This window comes from Hakea prostrata, chromosome 6 (assembly GCF_041222555.1).
Source record: "Hakea prostrata isolate BN-2017 chromosome 6, UWA_Hpros_2, whole genome shotgun sequence".
Taxonomy (NCBI): domain Eukaryota; kingdom Viridiplantae; phylum Streptophyta; class Magnoliopsida; order Proteales; family Proteaceae; genus Hakea; species Hakea prostrata.
The window spans coordinates 3,453,551-3,479,990 of NC_142605.1; positions in this window are offsets into that span (position 1 = coordinate 3,453,551).

Sequence of the window (26,440 nt, forward strand, 5' to 3'; positions counted from 1 at the left end):
ACCATTGAGTGGAAGCGTCCTTGTGCCATTTATGAGATTTACACTTACAAGGATGTTGTCTATAAAGTGGAGAACAATTTAGTTACCCAATGTACTTGCTACTGGGATTAGATTTTGTCTAGTTTATTCTTTAGAGCTACTTTTCCGCTGGATGTAAAGTGGAATTTTTGCCTCACTTTACTTATCTGTTTGATACTCTGATTATATCTATTATTCTGATTCATTTATGATTCATTCTTTCTTATTTGGATCTATGATTTATCTTCCGCACTCTTGTTTTGATTGTTCATGATTATGTTATTGTTTATGTGGGAGGTTGATCACTCGATACTTGATCTTCGGGCTGTGGATCACACTCTCGGGTATGCCAGATAGGGTACCGGCTGGGAGGGCGTGACAGGTTAGGTCTAGTCACTCTGATCCGGCAAAGACTGGTTACCTCTATATGGTTCCTGGGCAAAGGGGTAAGTGTCACATCCACCCAGCCGGTACCCTATCTGGCATACCCGAGTGTGTGATCCACACTCCACAAGATCCAGTAGTTAGAGAAATCAACCTCCCACATTCACAACAATATAATCAAGAACAAGACTAAATCAATGTTAACAATATTATTCAAATGAATTAAGGTAAAGTAACGAGATATTCATCAAAGTGCGGAAAAGATGCCAATAGATATATAAATCAAAAGTAGAGTGAGGCGGAATCTCACTCCACGAGTACAAGGAATGTAGTTCGATAATCAAATGGGATTACAACCATTTCTAAAGACAAGAAAGAAAGATATAATCTAACTAAACTAGAGTATTTTCTACTTTATAAAGGATGTCCTCATAGACATAGACTTCATCGATTACGCTCAAACGCTCCCACTCCACAGTAGGGCTAATCCTGGTAACAAGAGAGACCACTCGAGGGATCCTCAAAGTAATCTTTGTAGTCGCCAGCACTTTGCGTATGGTACGCTTCTTCATCTTGCGCTTCCTCATATTGCGCTTCATAGCCATCAAAACCTATAGAATAGTCTAACAAAAGATATTGTACAAAAAGGAGTGAGTTTCAAAGAAACTCAGCAAGGCAAGTTATTCCATAATAGCATAAATAACATAGTATCACAAACAAAGCATAAGATGATATGATATGAGGCAACAATGTATGTATGAGTCTAACTCTATGTATACTGGTCTCTATAGGCAGACATGCTTTAAGTCATAGCACCATGCTTCTTTGGGTAGGTCAATCACTCCCCCTCAGCCATCTTGGCATCTTGGGTCTGCCGGTGGTAGTTGGGTCTTGCATCCTTCCTGGACATTCCTTGGTTAGGGGTTAAGTCACCTCTCTCTCACATCACCGTTTGGTCTAAGTATTGGCGCATGTCAGGGTAAAGCCTAGCCAAATGCAAGTCTTCTACTTAGTTACATCAACTCAGATCTAGATACGTCCATTCCTCACCCTTGGCGATCCTTTTCGGTATCCTTTACACTAGAGTCAGCATAGTCCCAGACTACGGACTCATCAACCCTATAGGTCATCCACATATAGTAAATGGGAAGCTCTCATGTCTTCTCACGGGTTGGTTACCGGTCTTGAACGCCCATGAGCCCAAGTCTATCCATATGCAACTCTACCCATAAATGGCCCCCACAATGTGATTCATGTCCCCTCACGGATTGGTTACCGGTCTTGAGCGCCCATAAATCTCCATTGCTACCACGGGTCGTTCGGTTTCAATACCCTTTCGATTCGGGTCTGATATAACAGGGGTATAACCTAGCCAAACACTGCTAGACAAGTCCTAGGTATGACAACCAATAATCCGAGAAAGCGTCAAAGGGCAACATTGGAAATATCCCATACTACTCCAAATGAGGTCCAAGGACAGAAATGTCAAAAGGACATTCCCCAATCCCAAATCATACCTAAGCAATCACGATCATAATTCAGTCATATCATCCACGACAAATATCACATCATATGAAAGAGTATAATAAGACAAGATTAATTAAATAAGGAAACATACATGAGTAAGTATTCATACATAATCAAGTACATAAAGTAAATAAGGAAATAAGATCCTAATGTATTTGCAGCATTCATATCATAATAGAAACTAACATAACAGTAGCAAATCTAAGTAGTTCCCAAATTAGAAACTAAATCTATGCAAATCTATGTTAATATGGTAACAACTTTCCTTACCTTAAATAGATTCGAAAGTATCCCGGACGGACAGGAGGATGAATCCAAAGTTAGCAAATAATCCCTAGAATAGCATCACACAATCATTAGGAAGTAGTCCTAAAATAATAAGCATGATTCGAATCAAATCGGACGAAGAAAACAGATTCTGCTGTTGCGGGTTGATTGGTTGGGTAGCATTGGCCAGTCGACCCAGGCAGTCTGCCCAAGAGCAAATCCGAAAGTAAAAATAGAATCTTGATCCGAAACCTATGCTACACAAACCGGAATGCGACGAAACTTGGAGGGATTGTCTAACATAGTAGTCTAAGCCTAGAAAGCATAATTTAGACATCAAACCACCATTAAAACATTACTTCCTAATTTAGAACCATAGTTTCTATTTTGGTAAAAATCATAGTTTTCATTGGAAACATGCTATGAATGAAAGAGATGAACTAGAGATGATTAGATCTCATTCTAGTACAAGAACACAGTAGATTAGAGGTATGAATAATCATAGAGAAGCATCTATAATGCTAGAAAGAATTAAAAATATAAATATTATCATAGTTTAAGAAGAAATCATAAGAATCATGTCAAGAATGAATGAGATGATCATAGTACAAGAGAATGAAAAGAGATTGTAAAGATATGACTACAAGGTTGCAGCATCTTCATCATAATCTCAATTCAGAGATGAGAGTGATCATGGAAAGAATAAATCATTAACATAAAAGATAGATTACTAACCTTTAATTGAAGAACAAGAGAGAGAGTTTGCAAGATTGCAAGATTAGGTCTTCTTCTTCACTCTTGGAGGCTTGGAGATGGTTTCCCTTCGTTCTCTAAGTGTTATGGAGGCTAGGGATACTAAAATCACGAAGTCATGGGGTATATATAGCAAGATACTCAAAACAGAAGATTTTGTTCGAGTTCAGCATCTCTGGGTCGATTGGCTGGGTAGCATTGGGCAGTCGACCCAAGCACTCGACCCAGGCTGACAGCAAAGCCAAATATAGGGATTTGAGGGTCTTCCACTACTCGGAATCAAACGAAACTTTAAACACATATTCTACAACATACCTAGCATGGAAAAATGGCTTTAAATCATATCCCACCAAGCTCTAAGGTCATCAACTAATCTTCTCTTCATCAAGGTGCGCTCTCTTCTCTATATCCAACACCGACTTCAAGTATGGGGCATCATCTTCAATCTCCATAGGTTCGGAGTCGAACACTATATCATCTACCAATATGGCCCATAGTTGACTTTCACTTCTACTTCGGGTCTTCGGACCTACAGACAAAAGAGTATCCGGGTTAAGGTTAGGGCCGGGTTTCACATTCCCCCCTCCTTAAAAGAAATTTCGTCCTCAAAATTGAAAGTATACCTAAACTTCCAAAAAGATGAGGAAACTTCTCCTTCATATCTTCTTCCTTTTCCCAAGACGCTTCTTCGTGGGTATGGTTCTTCCACCGAATCTTCACCAAAGGGATAGTTCGATTCCTTAACCGCTTGTCCTTTCTATCCAAGATTTTAACCGGTTCTTCCTTATAAGATAAATCAGCACAAAGTCCTTCGGTTCTTGCTGTAGTATGTGATCCGGGTTCTCAACATACTTCCGAAGCATTGAAACATGAAATACATTATGAGTCTCAGCAAGTGACGGAGGCAAAGCCAAACGATAAGCAACTGATCCAATTCTTTCTAGAATCTCATAAGGTCCAATATAACGAGGACTAAGCTTTCCTTTAACATTAAACCTCATTACACCTTTCATAGGCGATACCTTTAGAAAAACGTTCTCACCAACTTGAAATTCCAAATCTGATCTTCTTCTATCAGCATAAGATTTTTGTCTTGACTGAGCAGTCTTAATCCTTTCTCTTATCATATCTACCATCGCACCGGTAGCTTCAATCATTTATGGTCCTAACACTTTCCTTTCTCCAGTTTCGGTCCAATACAGAGGTGTTCTACAAGTGTTTCCATATAAAGCTTTAAAAGGAGCCATGCCTATTGTAGACTGATAACTATTGTTATAGGCAAACTCAACCAAAGCTAAATGTTCATCCCAATTACCACTCATGTCAACAACACACGATCTAAGCATATCTTCCAAAATCTGAATTGTCCGCTCGATCGTCCATCGACCGAGGGTGGTGAGCAAGACTCAAATTCAACTGGGGTTCCCAAAGCTTTCTGCAAACTATTCCAAAATCTTGAAGTAAATCTAGGGTCACGATCAGACACAATACTCACAGGCACTCCATGCAGACGAACAACATTGTCCACATAAAGCCTAGCTAACTTATCCATAGTGTGAGTGATCTTCATAGGAATAAAATGGGCTGATTTGGTCAATCTATCAACAATTACCCACACAGTGTCATTACCTTTACTTGTTCGGGGCAAACTAGTCACGAAGTCCATAGTAATGTTCTCCCATTTCCAACCAGGCAAGGGTAAGGGCTGCAATAATCCAGACGGAGGTTGTCGAACGGCTTTAACACGTTGACAAGTCTCACATTTAGCTACAAAATCTTCCACATCAGACTTCAATCCAATCCACCAAAAATGTTCTTTCAAATCCTTATACATCTTTGTACCTCCTGGATGTACGGTAAAGATTGACTGGTGTGCTTACTTCAAAATTTCCTTTTTAACTTCTTCAACTGCAGGCACACAAAGTCTTCCTCTAAACAATAACACACCATCCATAGATATACTAAAATCAGGGTCCAAATCAGAATTTAAAGAAATCTTCTCTATCTTCTCTTTCAATTCTGGATCCGAATCTTGCAAGGCAACAATTCGATCCCTAAGGGTGGATCTTGCTGTCATGGCTGAAAGCACAACATCTGAACTTTGCGAAACAACTTCCAATTCAAAATCTGAAATTGACTTCAACAACGACTTGCTCAAAGCATTCAAATCTAAATCCTTCTTGGTCAATCACCAAGAATAGAAGGGAAAAGGTTTCAGATCACTAACAACACTTCGCCCACCTTCTAGCACGTTTCTACTGCCGCCTAATCGCCCAAAATAGCAATCCCGAACATAATAATGCGTTAATAGGGCGAGGGATGCTATTTATAATGAACAGGGGGCAGAATAGGGCATTTTCCGGCAAGTAGAAAGTGGTGGTCGCTTAAGGCGGTCGCTTGGTTTAATCAACCGCCACTAGCAACCACCCCGAGTATATTGTTATACAAGGGTGCTTTGCTCAGGGGGTTGAAACCCAAACACAACCTAACCCAAAACAACACATGGGGGAGGTCTTACCTTCATTCCAAACATCTCCAAACACCACTTGCCTTCCCAAAGGGGCATATTCTTCAACAAGAGAATCCAGATCCATGGGTTCTGGATATGGATCATGGACTTTTATCTGGACACTCCACAAAATTAATCCAACTAGACCTTCAGGTTCTCGGACCTGCAATACGGATTCCAGGTTAGAAATACGGGGGTTGTTACAATTCGCCTCTGACGCCTTGGAGGCGAGTAGAGATGAGAGGGATTGTGAATGATCTTGTGTAGGTCAATTTATAATCATGTTGTCACCTTGATTTGGAATCAAGATGAGTTTCTCTATTATAAAGAAAATCAACTTGAATGTTCCCGCTATTCATGTTGCCTATATAAGCCAGGTGCGAGTACTTTATGTGGTGCTTGGGTGGCAACAATAAAGAAACTCAGGTTAGGCGCAAGAGGTTGCGACTAAACTAAGACTTATATGGTATTGAGAGGGACATACATTCTATTGTGTATGGAATGCTTTACTATAGCACATATATCATACTATGTGTGCTTAGCGATCATTGGAAATGAAAGGATGGATCCCTGGTCCTTTCATTGTGTGAGTCCTGGACCTTATGGTCCATTAGTGTTCTTAATGACTTTCGACGACATCATGAAACTAAGGGTTGATGTGGCTACTTTGGGGTGTTACCTATGGTCATGATTGATTTGACCTAAAGGGGCATTATCAGGAAAGGAGTCAATCCCAAGTGTAGTGATGGTCTGGGGCGAAAGGAAAGGTTTGATTCAAATGCACCCTAAAAGTGTTTGCTAGTGCCAATTGTATATGTTACAGTAGTGAACATTTCAAGGACAAGAAGGTGATCTCCTAGAGAGATCGAGATACCTTTAGTCTGGTGAATTTGAATAAACCTAGGATATCGTGGTATACTAATGCTTATTTGATGTGTGTCTTTGAGTGATGTGCCATTTTGGCCTTATGGGAAGGTTTCCAGTTTGGGGCTTACACCTGCAGGTATATCATCGGTCGCACAACCCATTTGCTAGTATGACTTGTGGATGTTGGTGTCTGGGACACACTGTGACAGAGAGATTAACATTTACTGTCACATCCACCCAGCCGGTATCGTACCGGGTATACCCGAGTGTGTGATCCATAGCCCCGAAGATCAAGTATCAAGAAAATCATCCTCCCACATATACAATAATATAATCATGAACAAGATATAATCAATGTAACATTATATCAACAAAGAGATTAAGATAAGAAGAGAGAATGACAATATAATCAGAGTGCAGAAAGAATGATACCAATATAATCATCAGAATGTAGTGTGTGCGAAAAATCACTCCACAACTACAGTGGAATAGTAGGTCAAAAGTCAAAACTAAACTATTACATCTGGGAAACAAAAGCTAAAAGAAAGAGGAAATTCTTCTATCAACTAAACTAAGTTCTCTTCCGTCTTATAAAGAACATCTTCATAAACATAAACTTTAGAAATCAAGCACGGCTGCTTCCACTTCAAAACAGGGCTAATCCTGGTACGTAGCATGATAACACACATGGAATCTTCACCGTAATCTTCGTAACCGCTAGCACCTTGAGAGTAGTATGCATCATCGGCTTGTGCTTCCTAGTACTAGCATCATACTCGTCAGTACTTGTAGGATAGTCTAACAAAGATATTTGCACAAAAAAGAGTGAGTTCAAAAGAACTCAGCAAGGCAAGTTATATCCATAACAACTTAGTAAAACATGATAACACAACATAGCATGATGCAAAAAGATATGAGACATACAATGTATGTATGAATCTAACTCTATGTATGCTGGTCTCTATTGGTAGACATGTTTTAAGTCCTAGCACCATACTTCTAGGGTAGGTCTCAAATCAATCTCCCTCAACCATTCCGGTATCTTGGGTTCTCCGATGGTAATTGGGTCTTGTATCCCTCGGGACATTCCTTGGCTAGGGTTTAGGTCACCACTCTCTCACATCACCATTGGTCTAAGTATTGGCGCATGTCAGGGTCAAGCCTAGCTAAATACAAGTCATCTACTTGGTTATATCAACTTAGGGTTGGATACTTCCATTCCTTGCCCAGGGCGATCCTTTCCGGTACCTTCCCCCTTAGAGTCATCGTATCCTATGGCTACAACCAACTCGGATTATGGACTCATCAACCCTATTGGTCATCCACAAATAATAGACGGAAAGCTCTCATGTCCCCTCATGGATATAACTCACCAGTCTTGAGTGCCCATGAGCCCAAGTCTACTAATTGTGACCCTACCAATGAATGGCCCCCACAATGTGATCCATGTCCTCTCATGGATATAACTCACTGGTCTTGAGCGCCCAAAAACCCACATTGCTACTATAAAATCCGGCCTAATCCTAACCCTGACCCGGCCTGGATTTTTGTTCTGTTGTAGGTCCAAAGACCCGAAGTGGAGGTAGAAGAGACTTGTGGGCCCTCCTAGTTGAAGATTCGATGCTTGATCCAGAGCTTATGGACATTGACAATGATGCCCCTTACTTGAGCACATTGTCAGTGTTTAGTGAAAATCTGCGCATCGAAGAAGATTGAATTAGTTGAAGCACCTATTGAACCCCCGTGCTCAATCCAAAAGTATTTCTTTAAACTAGACTTGTTGATTGACTTGTAGGAGAAAACCCAACTCAATTCGGATCAGTCTGGCCTTCCAAATCCACTCTTGAAGTTGCTGTCAAGCCTTGGTCGACTGACCAGTCGACCAACCAGTCGACCAGCAGTTATGAATTTCAAAAATTCACAAAATTACTTACCATTTTGACCCTACCTTTTTGGAACTCATGAATGAAGGTCTACCCCAATCATTGGCACTCCAGAGAACGAAAAGTGACACTCTCTTGGGCCTTCCTTGGCGTTTGTGAAGATCCTTGACTCCAATCATTAGTTTTCCACTTCAATCATCAACTCAAGGTATGATTCATCTTATTCTTCTTCTAATCTACTCATTATTCTATCAATTTATGATCTTTAGACCATGGTTGAAGTGCTACAACCTTGCAAACACTTAACCATGAGTTTCCCCCTTTCAATTCCATGATTGTCACCCCACTCTTGCTATGTTATACTCCCATTAAGATTGCTTACATCGCATTGCTTTGATTCCCTTCATTTCAACCTATTCTTTAGTTCAAATTGAAGTGTAGATGTATGCTAAATTGAATTACTATTGAGTCATGATCCTAATTCAATTCTTATAATCCCCTTAATTGATTTCCCTTAATTGATTCCCCATCAATTCTTACTATTGCAATCAATTCCAATTCAATACGTGATGTTTAGCATATAAAACACAGGGTTTCGATTTGGGTATTCATAATTGGACCATTGGATTGTGATAATTTTTGGTGTGTAGTGTCCCCATATTGCCATAATCATGCCCTCCAAGTTTCATGTCGATCGGAGCACCGGAAGATTAGTTTCGGGCCAAATCCTCAATTCTGCCCATTACTGTTAAGCTTGGGTCGACTGCTTGGTCGACTGTCAGTCGACCAGCCAGTCGACCAAGATATGACAGCATCCGTGTTTGTGGCCGAAATGCTTCGTTTGACCTCCAATTCGATTGCTTTCTTTTCTAATGTTGATTATATGTTGTCTAGGGTACAACACTGACTTTTGGGGCTATTCTTGGTGACTCTTAATCCTATTCCCGACTCGATTAAGGTAAGGACGGTCGTTACCTCAAGTACGTTGATTATGCAAACATACTTATACTTTGGAAGCTTAGTAGATATACTTCATATGTGTACCCCTTAACCATGCATGACTATTGTATGCATTTTTATCAGTAATTGTATGTTACATGTCATTCGGAATATCATGCTAAATTATTCTTTATGGTTATGTATACGATTAATCATGTTATGATATGCCTTTGTTTATATGATGAATTATTGATTATGTATGATATGATGAGATTGAGCTTGTGAATGACTACGTATGACTTGGGATTGGGAAGTGTCTTTCTGACACTTCTATCCTTGGACATCGGAGGGAATATTATGGGATATTCTCCGAAGGTGTCCATCGACACTTTCCCGGGTTATTGGATGACATACATAGGATTGTCTAGATGTATGGTTAGGATTATCCTTGTTGTATCAGACCCGAATTGGAAGGGTATTGAGAGCGAACAACCCATGGTAGGGAATGGTTGATGGGCGCTCAAGACCAGTAACCATCCCGTGAGAGGACATAAACCATATTGCGGATACCTAAAAGGGGCCATTTATTGGTAGGGTTGCAAATGGATAGACCTAGGCTCACGGGCGCTCAAGACCGGTAACCAACCCGTGAGAGGACGTGAGAGTTTCCCGTTTACCATTTGTGGATGACAAATAGGGTTGATGAGTCCGTAGTTCGAGTTGGTAGTAGCCATAGGATACGCTGACTCTAGTGTGAAGGATACGGAACCGAGTTGGTCGGTGCCAGAGGGAAAGTATCCGGATCTGACATGATACGACTGAGTAGATGACTTGCATTGGGCTAGGCTTCGCCGTGACATGCGCCAATACTTATACCAATGGTGATGTGAGAGAGTGGTGACTTAATCCTCAACCATGGTTTTGATGAGGACCTTACCCAATTACCCTGGCAGACCCAAGATATCATGTATGATTGAGGGGGAGTGACAGACGACCTAAAGAAGTATGGTGCTATGGCTTAAAGTATGTCTACCTTAGAGACTAACATACATAGAGTTAGAATCATATATCATCATTGTCTCATACCATCTTGCATCATATCGTGACTTGTATCGTATGAATTGTGTATTATGAAACGACTTGCCTTGCTGAGTTCTTTTGAACTCATTCCTTTCGTGCAAATTGTTAGATTATCCTGCAGGTGTAGAAGACTCTGATGGCGCACTCTACGAGATGAGCTATGATCCCGTATACTACCCTTCGGGTGATAGCTACGATGAGAGTCATGATTATTGTGCCGAGGAGGATTATTGTTCGTACAAGGGTTAGCCCCACCATGGTGAGGGAGCGGCCGTGCTGGGTTCACTTCGTCCACACTTATGAAGAAACAATCATAAAAATAGAAGAAACCCTTGCTTAGTGCCCCATTTCCCTGGATTACTGTTAAACACTTGGATATGTTGTATTAACTCTTATGGATTTATTCTTAATACTGGTTGTAACTAAATTTGATTAACCACTTTCCGTTGTTAGTGAAGGAGTGGTTCCTAATCACTCTTTCTCTTTTGAGATTACTTTAATATGTAATTGATACTTGATAATTTCCGCACTCTGATTGATTATCTTTTCTTATTCACCTGTTCTGTTTATTACTTACTTTAAACATTGATTATATTGTTCATGATTATGTTATCGCGTATGTGGGAGGCATGGCCACTCGATCCTTGATCTTCGGGCTGTGGATCACATCCCGGGTATGCTAGATAGGATACCGGCTGGGTGGATGTGACAGCTACCACGGGTTACTCTGTTTCAATACCCTTCCGAATCGGGTCTGACATAACAGGGACATCCTAGCCAAACAACGCTAGACAAGCCCTAGGAATGACAATCAGTAATCCGAGAAAGTGTCAAAGGGCACCATTGGAAAGGTTCCATACCATTCCACTGATGTCCAAGGATAGAAATGTCAAAAGGACATTCTCCCCATCCCAAATCATACCTAATCAATCACATTCCCAATTCTGTCATATCATACACAACCTATATTTCATCATATAGAAGAATACATAAAGATATGATTAATTGAATAAGTAACATACATGTATAAATTCACATATGATCAAGTAATAAAAGAAATCATAAGTTACTATGGAAACAACTGTCATTACCTTAATTAGCTTCTATGAATATTTGAAGATCAAAGAGAATGGTTCCAAAGTTTGCAAATAAACCCTAAACAAGCATAGATACATCATTAGGAAAAAGGCCTAGAAGATTAGAAGTCAAACGGATCAAATCGGATGAAGAACAAAGCTACTGTACGATTGGGTGGTAGCTTGGTCCAATTGACCAAGCAATCGACCAGATGAACAGTACGCAGCAGGATTTAGAATTTTGATCTGAAACTCATCTTCCGGGATTCAAAACACTTCAAAAGTTCAAAGGAACATTAGGAATAGTAATCTAAGACTAACTAGCATAGATTAGACACCAACAATGGTCAAAAACAATACTTACTAATTTGGAAACATGACTTTCTAATTTGGTAAAAATCATAATTTTAATGAAAACAAGCTATGAACTCAAGAGAGAAACTAGACATGATAAGATCTCATTCTAGTAGAACATAAAGAGTAAATCATACATGAATCTAACATGAAAACATATCTAACATGCTAGAGAAATCAAATCAAAGGAATGATTATGGCTTCATGAAGAAATCATAAGAATCATGGCTATGATCAAGTATGAAGATCATTAGAATGAATGGAGATTCATTCCCAACCTCGGATACTACAGAAGAGGTGTTTGCAAGGATGCAATACTCTCTTCATAATCATAGTACAGAGATTAGATCATGGCAAGAGTAAATCAGTATGAGAGATTACTAACCTTTGATTGAAGAACAAGAGATGAAAACTTGAAAACTTGAAAACTTGAAAACGTGCAAGTAGATCTTCTTCAACACCAAGAGAGGTTCTCCAAGTTCTCTAAGGGTTTTAGAAACAAAAGAGGTTAAGGAACACGTAGTTCTAATATATAGAGCACCAAAAGACCTAAACAGAGGATCTTCAAAGATTTCTTCCCTGTTGGTCGATTGGCCAGCCGACCACCCAGTCGACCAAGCATGTCAGCAAGGCCTAAACATGGATATCAAGGTCCAAACCTCTTCTAAATTCAATGGGCTTCTCCCAACTCAACATATGACTTACCTAGTATAGAGGAATGCCTTCAAATCATGTCCAACTAGGCTTTAGGTCCATCAACTAACCTCATCTTCATCAAGGTGCAGTTTCATTTCGAAATCTGCCAAAGCTTCCAAGTATGGAACACCATCATCAACTTCCATGGGTTTCGGGTCAAACACCATGTCTTCCACTGAGATGGCCCATAGTTGACTTCTTCCTTCATTTCGGGTCTTCGGACCTACAAACAACAGGGTTTTCGGGTCAGGGTTAGGGTTGGATTTCACACTTTCCCTTGTGCAAGTGGGAGATGTTGGGTTTTATTAATTATAATATGCCCAATGGCAAAATTGGAAATTTACCTTTTGGGCGGTTACAAAATATAGGGTTATATATTTTGGTATCCACCGCATAAATGAGTGTGATTGCATTACATGAGATTTCCAGAAAGGCGGTTCTCTGTCTCTCATCCCCTCTCTCCAAGAAAACACAGGAGGAAGAAGGTTATGTGTGGATTTTCTCCCCACCCTTGATCTCTGCTTTCTTCCATCCACAAAGCATTTGGGTTGTGGAATACATTCCCTCCCCTCGTGATTGTGGAATCAAACCGATGACGAGTTCGTGAAGGAATGAGGACGTGGATCCAAATTAACTTTCACGGCGGTAATTCTATTTTGGGAAAGTGAATCCAGGTAAGGATCTTTCCCCTTCTATTATCGAATAGAGATATATAGAGTTTTACCAACAGATATGAATATCCATTCCTCTGTGGACTGTGCATCAGCCCCTTCTTACACAAGTTCGTCAACACACACTATCTATTTTGAAGCCACTATCAACCTTACCACAACATTTGCACATTGTGAGTGAGAGGCTTGAGAAGCCAACCCTGATCTCACCATTTGCTTCCTCCCACATTCCCTCTAGTGGAGACTCCTCTACCAGCAACTTCCAGCCTGTAATAAACTCCTACACGCTAAGTGTGCGGCTGCCCTTGAACAATGTGCAGCCTCATCCTCAATTGTTTTCATCAACCAACCTATCAATTTGTTGCCATTGCAACCAAGTGTTGCACATTGTTTGGCTCACAATGCACATTCGAAAAAGCTCCAAGATTTTAGATCATCGTTGTTGTGAAATTCCCATGATTCTAACCTGGAAATCCTTATTGTAGGTCCAAGAACCTGGAGTACGGGTAGAAGGCAACTGTGGGTCATCCATGTAGAGACCATTGGATTGGAATCTAAACCATTGGAAGTGGATGGAGATAATGTTGAGTTGGGAGTTCTGTCAGAGTTTGGAAGAAAATATAACTTAGATGTCAATAAATTTGGTAGATGGATCAAGTGTTCATTGATGACACATGTCGAAGGTCCCGAAAACCAGGTAATACCCTTTTGGAGTGTAAAATGGGAGCTAGGGCAGAGCCATGGGCTTTTTAGGCCTTGATTATGCTCCTATAACTAAGTTCTAGAGGATGGTCGATTGGCATGGTCACCTCAGGCGACCAGCCCAGACTACCAGCTTGGTTCCAGGTGGAAAAGGGCAATTCCTATTTACCTTTGTTGTCTTTTAAGGCAACAATCATAGGTAACTTGGTATAGAAATAAAATCTAAAAGTATTTAACTACATACTTTTTTTTGCAGCATTTCCCTTCTTTCAACAATTGTACTTTTGATTCAATGGGAGCCATAATTTCCCTTAAATAAAAATACGCACAATAGTTTCCCCCTTATAGCCACAATGAATGGATAATGTTACTAAAAGAAAGAGAGAGAGAGGAAGCTGACTGAAACTCAAATTAGTATGAAATGTTGAGATTGAGAATTCAATTTAAGGCATTCCACCCACTTCTTCCTCTTATAACTAACCAACAACAACAACAACAACAATGAATTAGTTTAGGTTCAACAAGAGTGGTTCCTATTGGGATATGGAATAGTTTGGTATCAACCCAACTTGTAATCTCCAAGTAGGTCTTGAAACATTGGAACAACATAACAGGTATTTGAAGAATAAACACAAAAAAGCAAATCGACAAAAAACCCTAAAGGACAAAGGATCCATAAGAGAGATCTTCAATAGTACAAAACTAAGCAGGAGCCACCATTGCAGATGTAGACTACGTACCTTCCATTGCCACAAAATCACTTCATATAGCCTAAGGGAAAATGTAGGTGTTATTTGGTACGAAAGAAAGTATTATAAAATACGTTAGTGAAGACAGCACTTATACATACTATCTAATGTGCTATTACAGTCATCCATCTGATTAGCTGCTATGTTTGCATATTTTTCAAAATACTTAAGGAGCATCGGGTTTGGGATTTTATCAAATTTCGCCTGTCTTGTTTTGTTAGCCATTTCCATTAACATATGTAATTCCTCTAGCCACTTTTAACTTTGTATTTACAATCTAGCCTCACTGCCTTATCAATCAAGTGTGAAACAAGGTCAGGTTCTTCTAGACCTTAGCCCAACCTTCATACCCTTTACTCAACCTAGGCCCAACCTAACCTTGACTTAGAGTTGAGAAGTCTCGACCCATGCCAACCGTTCCAAATTCAATACAGCCCAAGCCCACAAGTATCAACCCTAATTTGGTTGGGTTGGGTTTTTATTGAAAATGTTTGGACCTAACTACCATTGTCTGGCCTTGACAAACATGATTTTTTGTGTAAAATTTTATAAAAAATTATCTAATCAATGTGAATGAACCGAACCCCTCCAATAACCAGAGATTGGCTACAAACCAAGTTGACATTAGGGCCACATTGATAAGCAAGGAACATCAGGCAGATAATCAATCAGTTAGAGAGAAATCCACCATTGAGAAAAACAATGAAATTCGAAAATGGTTGTTGGCATTGTGAGTTGTGGCATTCATGTTATTTATTTATTTTAAAATAAGTATTTTATATATTGGGGTTGGAATAATATAAAGTGGGGTTTTGTCCCTAGATTTGAGGGGATTCGAACTATGATCTCCTACTTAAAGGTGTTAATTTTTTATCAATTGAGCCATAGAATTAGTAATATTCATTTTTAGGTATAACCATATATAGCGAGTTATTGGGATCCTAAAGAATGGAAACTCAAGCTTTATGTAATCAAAGATGAGAAACCTGGTTGGGTAATTAATTCAATCTTTCTACATCGGAAAGAGGGTAAAACTAATTGAAAGAGTAATGCAAAATGATGATTGAAAAACAATAATAGAAAAAATGGATTGGGTGTGGCGAGCCATCACATGTGAAGAATGAGATACGCTGTCCAAGGCCATAATGCATGCATGATAATAACAAATGTTCTTGCCAAATTTATAGGATGCAAACTTCATTTGTGCAATTCCGTTTGAATAGCGTTATCGTTATTTTCGTACACTCTCCATGATCCAAAGGACCGGTTTCTGGGCCGGCCCTTGACAACATATTGGGCTTGGTCTTTTCTTTGATTAATGTCTCACCAAAGACCCACCAGCCGAGAAGTGGCTTAAAAGCCCAAACCAGTCACCAATCCGTGATTTGGCAAGAAGGTTCCACGTGGCAAGACCATATTAAATGAGCTCGAGCCCCCTGTTGCAGACGTGAGAAGCCTTGTATACTCAATAATCTTCTCGAGCCCTGGGGCGGTGGCCTGCTTGCCCCCCCCTTTTGTTTATGGGCCTCAATCACATCAACAGAAAGGCACGACAGACGTGTTCCCCACTAATGGAACCCCCTGACGGCTAAGGCGACTCCCTTGGTCGCGTCTTGGGTCCTTAAACTGCAGAAGCCATCTCCACCCTCCATCTCATCTCATGAGCATCCAAAGGCTGTGAAATGTGCTATCTTTGGAGGTATGAATCAATTATATAACCCTTCATCAAGCTTGAACGGGGTAAGCTCTGAACATTTCAACCATCACTTCCTTGCTTTCTAACCCTTCAAGAGCATGATCTTCATCATCTCTTGGGGTCTTTACTCCTCAACGGAGTCTTCGATTTGCTGGTTTGGATTAACTCGATCATCGGAGGTGGCTTCTCGTCCCCAGAGGCGGCCCACTTTTACTTTGTTTTGGTCTCAAGAGCAAGGGCTGGATCAGGAGCGAACCGTGGAGCTAAAACTATATTTTCTCCACCAACAAATAGTACCAGAGCTTGGCTATGATTGCCTCGAAGGGATGTAAAGCTAATGTTAAGGCCAATGTGTTTAGTTTTGTAAATACAAAACTTAAAAGGGGTAAATTAAGTAATTCCCATAGTTTGAGTTGATGGAATTACTTCCTCTACCCTAGCCTACATTTTTTATTTTTTTGGTAAATCGAAATTTATTTCAAAGAGCAAGCAATCATACAAGGTGTTAGAGTTACACAAGTCTAATAACTAAGAAGAGGAATTTGGCTAGATAGTCCTCCTTGTCAAGGTAACAACCTTCCCAGCTAGAGATGAGCAACAATATTGCATCCCCTAGGAACAAAAGAAAAATTACAAGAAATAGAATAGGAAGACAAATGAATGATATCTTCCACAATGTTCAAAAGACCCATTGGAATAAAAACTTGTGAGTTAAAAGTGTTAATCAGGTCTACCCTAGCATAAATAAGGGGGTTTCGGAGTGATGGAAGATCTCCAATCTATTGCTATGAGAGTCCTACTGTTGGTCCTTTATATTGAGGACAATCTCTTGGGCCTACTCCTTCCTTTTGGGGCTTTTGGTCAATCTAGTTTTTAGCTCCAATCTTTTTTCTTCTTCAAGCTTCTGTATCAAGGTAAGAGTTATTATAGGTATTTTCTTTTCCTTCCTATGTTCTATATTCACAATGGAAAGTACAAGGTCAATTAATCCTAAGTTAATGTATTATAGGTCCGTCCTCCAAAAGCATCATGAGAAATGGTTTGCTAAGGCTGAATTACAAATGGTACTATTGGGACTCTCCCTAGTATCATGAAGAACTCTCGAAAAAGTGTCAGCCAAGGTCGGAACATCAACACTATGAAGAATTTGGGCTCCAATTGCCTCAAAATTCTTTGCTAGACCCCCCCCCAAGAAACTCATAACTATAAAAACTGCTCTCTTTGATTTTGTATAGCTTTGATATTGGAGAAGATAGGTAGAATAAAGTTTAATTATTTCATATATTCTTTTTAAAATTTAGAAAATATTGAGTAATATCTTTGTCTAACCTATCTAATAGATAAAAAATCGTAGGACAACTCATAGAATCTAGAAAGATTATTCTAACCAAAATACTTAGATACTTCCATATGTCCTTCACAATCTACAAGTGCTTAATCAAATCAACAACATTTGAATTGGCCAAAGAATTAAACATTTTTCAACTCTAAAAAGACAATTTTGCCCTTATGCCATTAATCTCTAATTAGCCATAGTTTAAGGATTCTAATTAGCCATATGGGCATAATTAAGTACCTAAACATTATTTTAAACTTAGTTAATCACATGACAGGTTATTAGTGCTTTACGTATGTTTAGGGTATTTACATGACAGTTCTAGAGGCATTTACTCGGAGATAGAATTTTCACCATGGTAGACCAGCATTAATCGGACATTCAAACATGAGAGCTTGATTCTTGCTGTTGAAGAATTGCAGTTTGGAAGATACACTCACAGAGGAGGAGAACATACACTCACAGAGGAGGAGAATAGGAGTTTTCCCGAAAGGGAAGAACTGAAGCATTCAAAAACTTATGGAGGGTCCTAGTAGTTTTTTTGGTCACCGGGAGGTATTACAATGACCTCAGGTCAAGGTAGGGGAAGAGGGAGAGGTCCTACTCAGCCGCCACCGTTTCAACCTGAGACAGATGATTATTCAGACCTAGTTTTCTCAGATGACGAAGGAATAGATGTGCCTGATGAATTTGAAGACAAAGCACATGAAGATAATGGAAACACTCTTGTAGGTTGGGTGCTAGAAGGGAAACCATACAGAAGACAAGCCATCTTTGAAGCTCTCCCCAAAGCTTGGAACCTTGTTAAATCCCTAGAAATTACACAGATGAAAGGCGATCAGTATAAGTTTCAGTTTGAACACAACTAGGACATGTTCAATGTCATAGAGGAGTCACCTTGGAGTGTCAACGGTAACATGATTATGCTGGAATCGCGGCGAGAGGACAAACAATGGGCATTTACTAACATAGACTTCTGGTGTCAATTCCATAACATCCCCACAGATTTATTAAACCTGGAATTTGGCTTTCAGCTTGCAGCTCTAATCGGAGAACCAGGCAGAGGGATGATAATCACTGGAACACAATGGGGAGACCGAGTATGCTTCTTCAGATGCCATATCACAATAGACAGAAGAAAACCCCTCAAATCAACGATACCAGCACGAAGACGCTCCGGGATGGTGGATCATATCACGATTAAATGGGAAAGACTGCCGATGTATTGTTATGGTTGTGGGATGTTAGGGCATGAAGAAGAGAGATGTCCCCATTTATTCTCGGCTCCACACCAGCGACGGAATATTACTCGAAGAGGTTCAAACCTACGAGCAGCCCCACCTGAGAAGCGATTGGTTGAGAAAGCCAGCTCTCTCCATTATGCTTTTTCAGATCATTTTAGGCGCCGGAATCCGCCTCACGCTCCAGACAACGTCGCCGGCAATGGAGAAGGGAGTGAAACTGCAGAACCGACCATCTCTGACACGGTGTCCTTAGTACCTGTCGCCCAAATCTTCAACTCTCTCTCACACAGCATGCGTATGGGACCACAAACAGCCAACAAATGCAACCCAGCCTCTCCGCAAACCCTTTCCACTGTTCCGACATCAACCTGCAACCAGTCGCTGAGCATGAACACCTGACTGCGGGTAACAACCTCTCTCTCTCCTCTGAAACGGCCGCAGCTCTCGTCAACCCTGATATCCACCGAATTATCTCCTCTTTACTCCCAACCCTAGCATCTATATCCCTCATCAATCCTTATCCATCCCCCATAATACCCACCATGTCCCCTGTCACACCCCACCCGTCGGTCTCGGTCCCCCCCCCCCCCCCCCCCCGGGGGCCCCCCCCCCCCAAGACCCCAGGTTTTAGCCTATCAACAATATTTAACCCCCCCCCCCGGCCCCCCAGCCGGTCCCAGACAAATACAGATAATCATGAGCAAGAATATTCAATAACTAAATTAAATGAATTACAGAAGCCCAAAATGCTCCAATAACAAAGGAAAGAAAATAAAGAATAATGAATAAGTCAAAAATGAGGGCAGCGGAATAAAAGTGTTTAAATCAGTTTCTTTCCAGTTTGTTTCTCTAAGTCAATGAACTTAGATTCCAGTTTAATGAGGTGAGGGGTTCTCCAATTCTTCTCCAGTCTCAGTGCGAACTGCCTGACCACCTTTCGCTTCTGACCATCAACCGGTGCGATAAGCGCACTCCATGCACCCGCAGAACTCCCGCACATGCTATTTCCATCTCCCATCAGGCGGTGCCACATCTTCTTCAAACGGGATGGTTCCTTCATAGGGAACCAGCCCATCTTCGATACAAATCCTTCTTCCGTATAGGCTAAAAACATACAAAGAATAAAGGAATGAGTTCTAAAGAACTCAAGAAGAAACAATCATATATCTCATCCATCATCCAAAAATGCCATGATACAACAAGAATATGAATGAATGCAAAACATGAATGATGCTATGATTTCTAACTATGCAAGTCTCTAATAGCCGACATGCTTTAAGATAAACACCAGCCCTCCTCTCGGGTAAGTCTCATCACTCGATCCGGCAAGGACTGGTTACCTCTCGTAGGGATCCAGGGAAAAAGGGAAAGTCCACACTGCTCACGAACCATGGTTAGGGGTTAAGTCCACACTCTCTCACCACGACCATTGGTAATGAGTACTGGCGCATGTCTGGGTTTCTAATCCAATGCAAGGTCATAATGGTTACATGTCTACATGAAGTCCAGATACATCCCCTATGGCACCGACCAACTCGGTTCAAGTATCCTTCGCAACCTAGGAGTAAGAATCCTCACGGACCGGCTACCTCTGTTGGACTCTACTCCATAACCCTATGGTCATCCACATATCATTGGGGCGGATGCTCTCATGATTCCTCCCGACACCCGGTCCGGTCCTTGGACATCCATGAGCCCAACCCTAACATATGCAACCCTACCATTTCATGACCAACAATGGACCACCAAGTCACATCACCGTCATCACGGGTCACTCGGTTTCAATTCCCCTACCGAAAGGGTAGTAGCATGTGGGGTACCTAGCCATGCAATCTAGACTCATCCTAACAATGTCATCAATTAATCATGATAGTGTCTGAAGGCATCAGCAGGCTTGTGTCCCATTCCACACCCTCCCCGATAACATCAGCCAAGATATCCCAAAAGGAATACCCCAACTATCATAATCATATACCAACTACCACCATCTCATAACAATCACAAACCATAAAGTAAATATGAAATCAAAGTAAACAGCAGTAGTATAACAGCATTATATATGAAACTACAGCAGTTTATATTGGTACAGATTAAGAATAACAATTACTAAATCAACATGTCGAAGTATACATAAATAGATAAGATAGACTGTCCTTACTTGCATATACCGAAACGTCCGTAAAATGGAATCCAAAGAATTATTAGTAGACTTTTCTTTTAAACAAGAATCACCTAAACACAAGGTTATTAGAATATATAAGTCACATAAACCAAATTGAATCAAAACCGAAATCTATTTGTCACTGTTTACCAGCCGGTCGCTTGTGCCGGTCGCTTAGGTTAAGCGACCGCCACTAGTGACCGCCCCAAAAACAGTGAGTTTCAATCCGAAACTCAGGCTTCTGATTACTCGATTTCAATCCGGTTTTCGAGTAATCTCATCCTAAGTCTCGAATTAAACACTCCCTTAAGACAAAAGGGTAAGAGAAAACAATCCACTATCATCAGTGGATTACCCCTAACCCTCTCCTTGATTGGATTTACCATCTCACAGAAGCAGGGTTCCGTTTATGGTTATTCCATCTCATGTAGATTAAAAAAAAAGGGTAAAGAATAACCAAGGGGTAATCACAGTGACGAGGGAAAAAAGGTAAAACCAAACTAACGGAGATAAGAGAGTAGAGAACGAAGGGTTAGTTCAATACCTCACACCAGAAAGCCAGAGAAGAAGAGAACTAATCTTCCAAACCACTCACGCATCTCCGAGACTCTTTCGGATCTTCCCCGCAGCCGTCTTAACTCCCAAATAAGAAATAACGAATAAAGTAATCGTCAATGAGACGGAGGTTGCCTTTTATAGAAGTCTGGGGGCAAAATAGGGCAAAATCCCCGAAAACATACCGGGCGGTCGCTTGGGCCGGTCGCTTAGGTTAAGCGACCGCCACTAGTAACCGCCCCCATGTAATTTGCCATACAAGGGTGCTTTTACTAGGGGGTTGATACCCAAGGTCAACCTAGCCCTAAATAAGAGATGGGGGAGATCTTACCTTCATTCCGGACATCTCTGAACGACACTTGACTTCCAGAATTTCCCACGCCAGCCAAGGCAGGCTTTTCAGACATAGGATCCAGATCCATGGGTCCTGGGTATGGATCATGGGCTTCAATCCGGATACTCCACAAGTTCACCCGACTAGACCTTCGGGTTCTCGGACCTGGAATACGGATCTCGGGTTAGAAATACGGGGGGTATTACATCCCCAGCATCTTCTAACCAATTACCTCTAAGCCCAAGCCCATCATCTACACCTATTTATTCCCCACATGTAAGCCCACACTCATCTAACCGAATTTCCAACCAAGCAAGCCCATTTAACCAAACCCACTTAACCCCACAAGCCCAACTACCCATCTCACTCCTTACCCATCACTCAGAGAATTCCATTTACCAACCCCAACCGAGCACTCAACCCATCAACTCTCAACTTCCTGAGAGCAGAATTCAAAATGTGATCGTTGCTCTCTCTCCAACTGAAACTAGCATTCAAAATTCTATCTCCTATCAATTGAAAGATATACCTCAGAGGGACATGGGAACAACCAATGAGTGTATAAATAAGAAGAAAAGGAAGGGTTCACATGGTATTGACTCTCAATGTGACCAGGTGCAAGAAGATGAAGATCAGTCTTTTTTACAACTTACCCCCATGATGCAAGGTGGAGACCAGCATCACGGGTCATCATGATCATTATATCTTGGAACTATAGGGGTCTGGCGAGCCCCCCTTCAGTTCGAGCTCTTCAAAATCTCACCAAGAAGTGGAAACCGGACATTCTGTTCCTAATGGAGACTAAGATTAGCTCAGTTGAGATGGCAAAAATAAGAAGAAAAAAAATCGGTATGGAGTGTAGCATGTGTGGATCCCTTAAGAACGGCAGGGGGATTGGCCTTGCTTTGGAATGGTGATCTTAGGATGGAGATCTTGGAATCTAACAGGAGAATGATTGACTGCTTCATCACTTACAAGAAACAACAATCGTTTCTCACATTGGTGTATGGGGACCCCAAGAAACATAAAAGGAAGAAAGTGTGGAAGGCTCTGGTCAAACTGAGTGAAGGAAGAAAAGGAAATTGGTTATGTTTTGGGGACTTTAATTCCTTTCTCTCTTGGCAAGAAAAAAGTGGAGGTGCATGTACAGGGAGTAAGGACATCTGGCATTTTCAAGAAATGGTGAATGGCTGTGGTTTCAATGATTTGGGATCACATGAGGCAGCCTATACGTGGAGCAACAAAAGAATTGATGCAGCTAATATTCGAATCAAACTGGATAGAGCCTTTGGTAATGTTGATTGGCTTTGTCACTTTCCGAAACCGCGGTACTGGGTGGAGCCAGCATTATCCTCTGATCATGCTCCTCTAGTAATTGACTCAAATGGGAGACCTAGAAGAGGTCCGCGACCATTTCGATTTGAGGCCATGTGGTTGAAGAACCCAACCTGTGCAGATGTAGTTCATAAAGCCTGGTCAAGAGAGCTGAATTCCCCACCTCCCCCCTCATTGTTGTTTAAAAAGCTCGAATGGTGTCAAGAGGATCTCAAAGAATGGAATAGACAGACTTTTGGTAACATTCATACTCAAATTGAAAATCTTAAGAAGGAGCTTTCTAAATTACAAGGGAGTAGTGTACAAGATGATACTCAGCTCACAGAGAACCACATGACTAAGGAACTGGAATATCTACTAGTTTGTGAGGAGACACTATGGAGACAAAAATCGAGAGTGGATTGGCTTCAAGATGGAGAGAAAAATACATCTTTCTTTCATGCAAAGACAGTGGCAAGAAGGAGGCATAACCGGGTCTTTAAAATAAAGAATAATGATGGGGAATGGTGTTTTGATGAGGAAGATATTTACAATTTATTTGAAGACTATTACCATATTCTCTTTACATCTGAGGAGGTGGAGGATAGGGATCTCACATGGGTCATTCAAGGCATTCAACCAAAAGTTTCGATGACACAAAATTCTATGCTAATGGCAGCCCCTACCATTGAGGAAGTGAAACTTGCATTGTTTGCCATGGGTCCATTGAAAAGTCCCGGTGTTGATGGCTTCCCACCCCTATTCTACCAAAATTTCTGGGAACTAACCAAAGAACAATTATATAAATTCGTTTGTGATTTTTTCCCAACAGGTTTCCTTCCTGAAGGTATGAATGACACTCTAATATGCTTAATACCAAAGAAGGATGCTCTTGAACTTGTGGAGGACTTTAGACCAATCAGCCTATGTAGTGTGGCAGTGAAAGTGGCTACCAAAGTGCTAGCATCCAAACTCAACTCCCTGTTACCTGATCTTGTACCTCAAGCTCAGACAACCTTTGTGAAAGATAGACTCATCTTAGATAATATCTTTATGGCCCATGAAGCATTTCATTTCATTCGACAGAAGAAAAAAGGCAAGAAGGCATTGTTGACTCTCAAACTGGATATGAAAAGAGCGTATGACAGAGTTGAATGGAGGTATGTTGCAGCCATCCTTACTCAGTTGAGATTTAATATTAAATTTGTGGATATAATATTAAATGTGCTATCATCTGTGAGATACTCTTTCTTAATCAATGGCTCTGAGAGATTTATGGTAACTCCAGAAAGAGGACTCAGGCAAGGTGATCCTTTATCTCCATCACTTTTTGTACTATGCTCACAAGGTCTAACTCAGATGATAACACGGGGTGCAAGTAGAGGGGAGATTAAAGGAATCTGCATCCGAGGCCGAACGGATCCACTCACACATTTGATGTTCGCAGATGACTGTGTCCTCTTCTCTGAAGTCAACTTGAAGAGTGTACATGCTTTGAAAGAAGGAATCAATGCTTATTGCAAAGCTTCGGGTCAGCTAATAAATTGCAACAAATCCAATGTATGCTTTAGCCCCAATGCTTTACAAAGAGTGAAGAGGTGGTTCTCAAAAATCCTGAAGGTCTCATATGGTGATGGGCCAACTAAATACCTAGGTCTCCCAATGGATTTTGGAGTTTCTAAAGTGGCCTTATTTCACTCCCTTAGTGATAAGGCGGAGAGCCATTTTCAAGGATGGACACACAAGCTTTTGAATCAGACTACCAGGGAAGTACTTTTAAAAGCTTGGCTCTTCCAACTTCAACATATGCCATCTCACACTTTAAGATTCCTACATCCATTCACAATAAAGTGAAAGCCCGGGTTGCAAGATTCTTTAGGGGTGGGTCAAAAGAAAAGGCAAAAATACAATGGATGTCTTGGAAAAGGTTATGCAAAGAAAAGGCTAAGGGAGGAGTGGGATTCAAAGACACATGATGCAAAACAAAGCTTTGCTTAGTAAGGTGGCTTGGAGGCTTCTCTCTTTCCCTAATGCATGCTGGCTCAATTTCTTAAAAAGATCTATTTTCCAAATACATCTTTCATGGAGGCACGCTTGGGCAATAATCCATCATGGGCATGGAGAAGTATTATTGAAGGAAGAGAAGTACTCAAACAAGGACTGATATGGAAAATTGGAATGGGAGACCATATTAATGTTTGGACTTATCCATGGATTCCTACTCTTAGAAGGTTCAGAGTCTCTTCTACAAAGCCAAATGATTGTGGGATATCAAGTGTGACAGATTTAATAAACCAACAATCAACAACTTGGAACAACACAGAAATCATTCGTTGGTTTTCTCCTGAAGAGGCTAATGCAATTCTAAACATTAAACTGGCGTTGTTCCCTATTGAAGATGCTCTGGTCTGGGGTTGTAGCAGAGATGGCAGGTTCTGAGTGAAAATTGCATATAAAGTATTGGCACTTCAGCAGGAGGAGGACGAAAAACATAGTCCATCTACATCTAAAACTCATAGCTGGAATGAGTTGAAGGAAGAGCACTGGAAAGAGATGGAAATGCAAAACATGGCCAAAAATCAGGAATTTCCTATGGAGAGCATGCAACGAATGTCTTGCAACCACATCTAATTTAATCTCCAAGAAGATTGGGGTAGATGCACTTTGTGGAGAATGTGGTTTGGAAGAGGAAACAACTTCCCATGTGTTATTACATTGCTAGTTTGCGAAGAGTGTATGGTTTGGGTCCCCTCTCTCTTGGAGAATCTCAAATGACAAATGTAGATCCCTCCAAGAATGGTTATCCATATGGAAGGAATTCAGCAAGTTAAGTCCATAAGATGCAGAAAGGATGAATAGCCTTTGTTCCTTTGTAGTGTGGTGGCTCTGGAAAGCTAGGAATGATCGGTTGATGGGGGAACGGAAATGGAAACCTCAAGAAGTGGTGGAAAGGGCAGTCAACTCATTGCAAGAATTCTGGGACAATAAAAAACCAGCCAGGCAGGTTATTGACAGGGGGGTAGGAAAATGAAGCAATCGTTCGGTTGATGTGGGAACCCCCTCCAAGAGGTTTTGTGAAAGTAAATACAGATGCATCTTGGATTGCAAGGACAAAGAAGGGGGGTGCCGGCATTGCTATTCGCGACGCCGAGGGTACGCTTCTAAGTGCCTCATCATTACCTGGGACCTATAACTCCGCTGAAGAAGGAGAAATTCTGGCTTTCGAGCAGGGATTATTAGAAGCGCTTGCAAGTGGATACGAGTCAATCCTAATTGAGTCCGATTGCAAACAGATGATCAGGTACTTGGCAGGTGATATGCAACC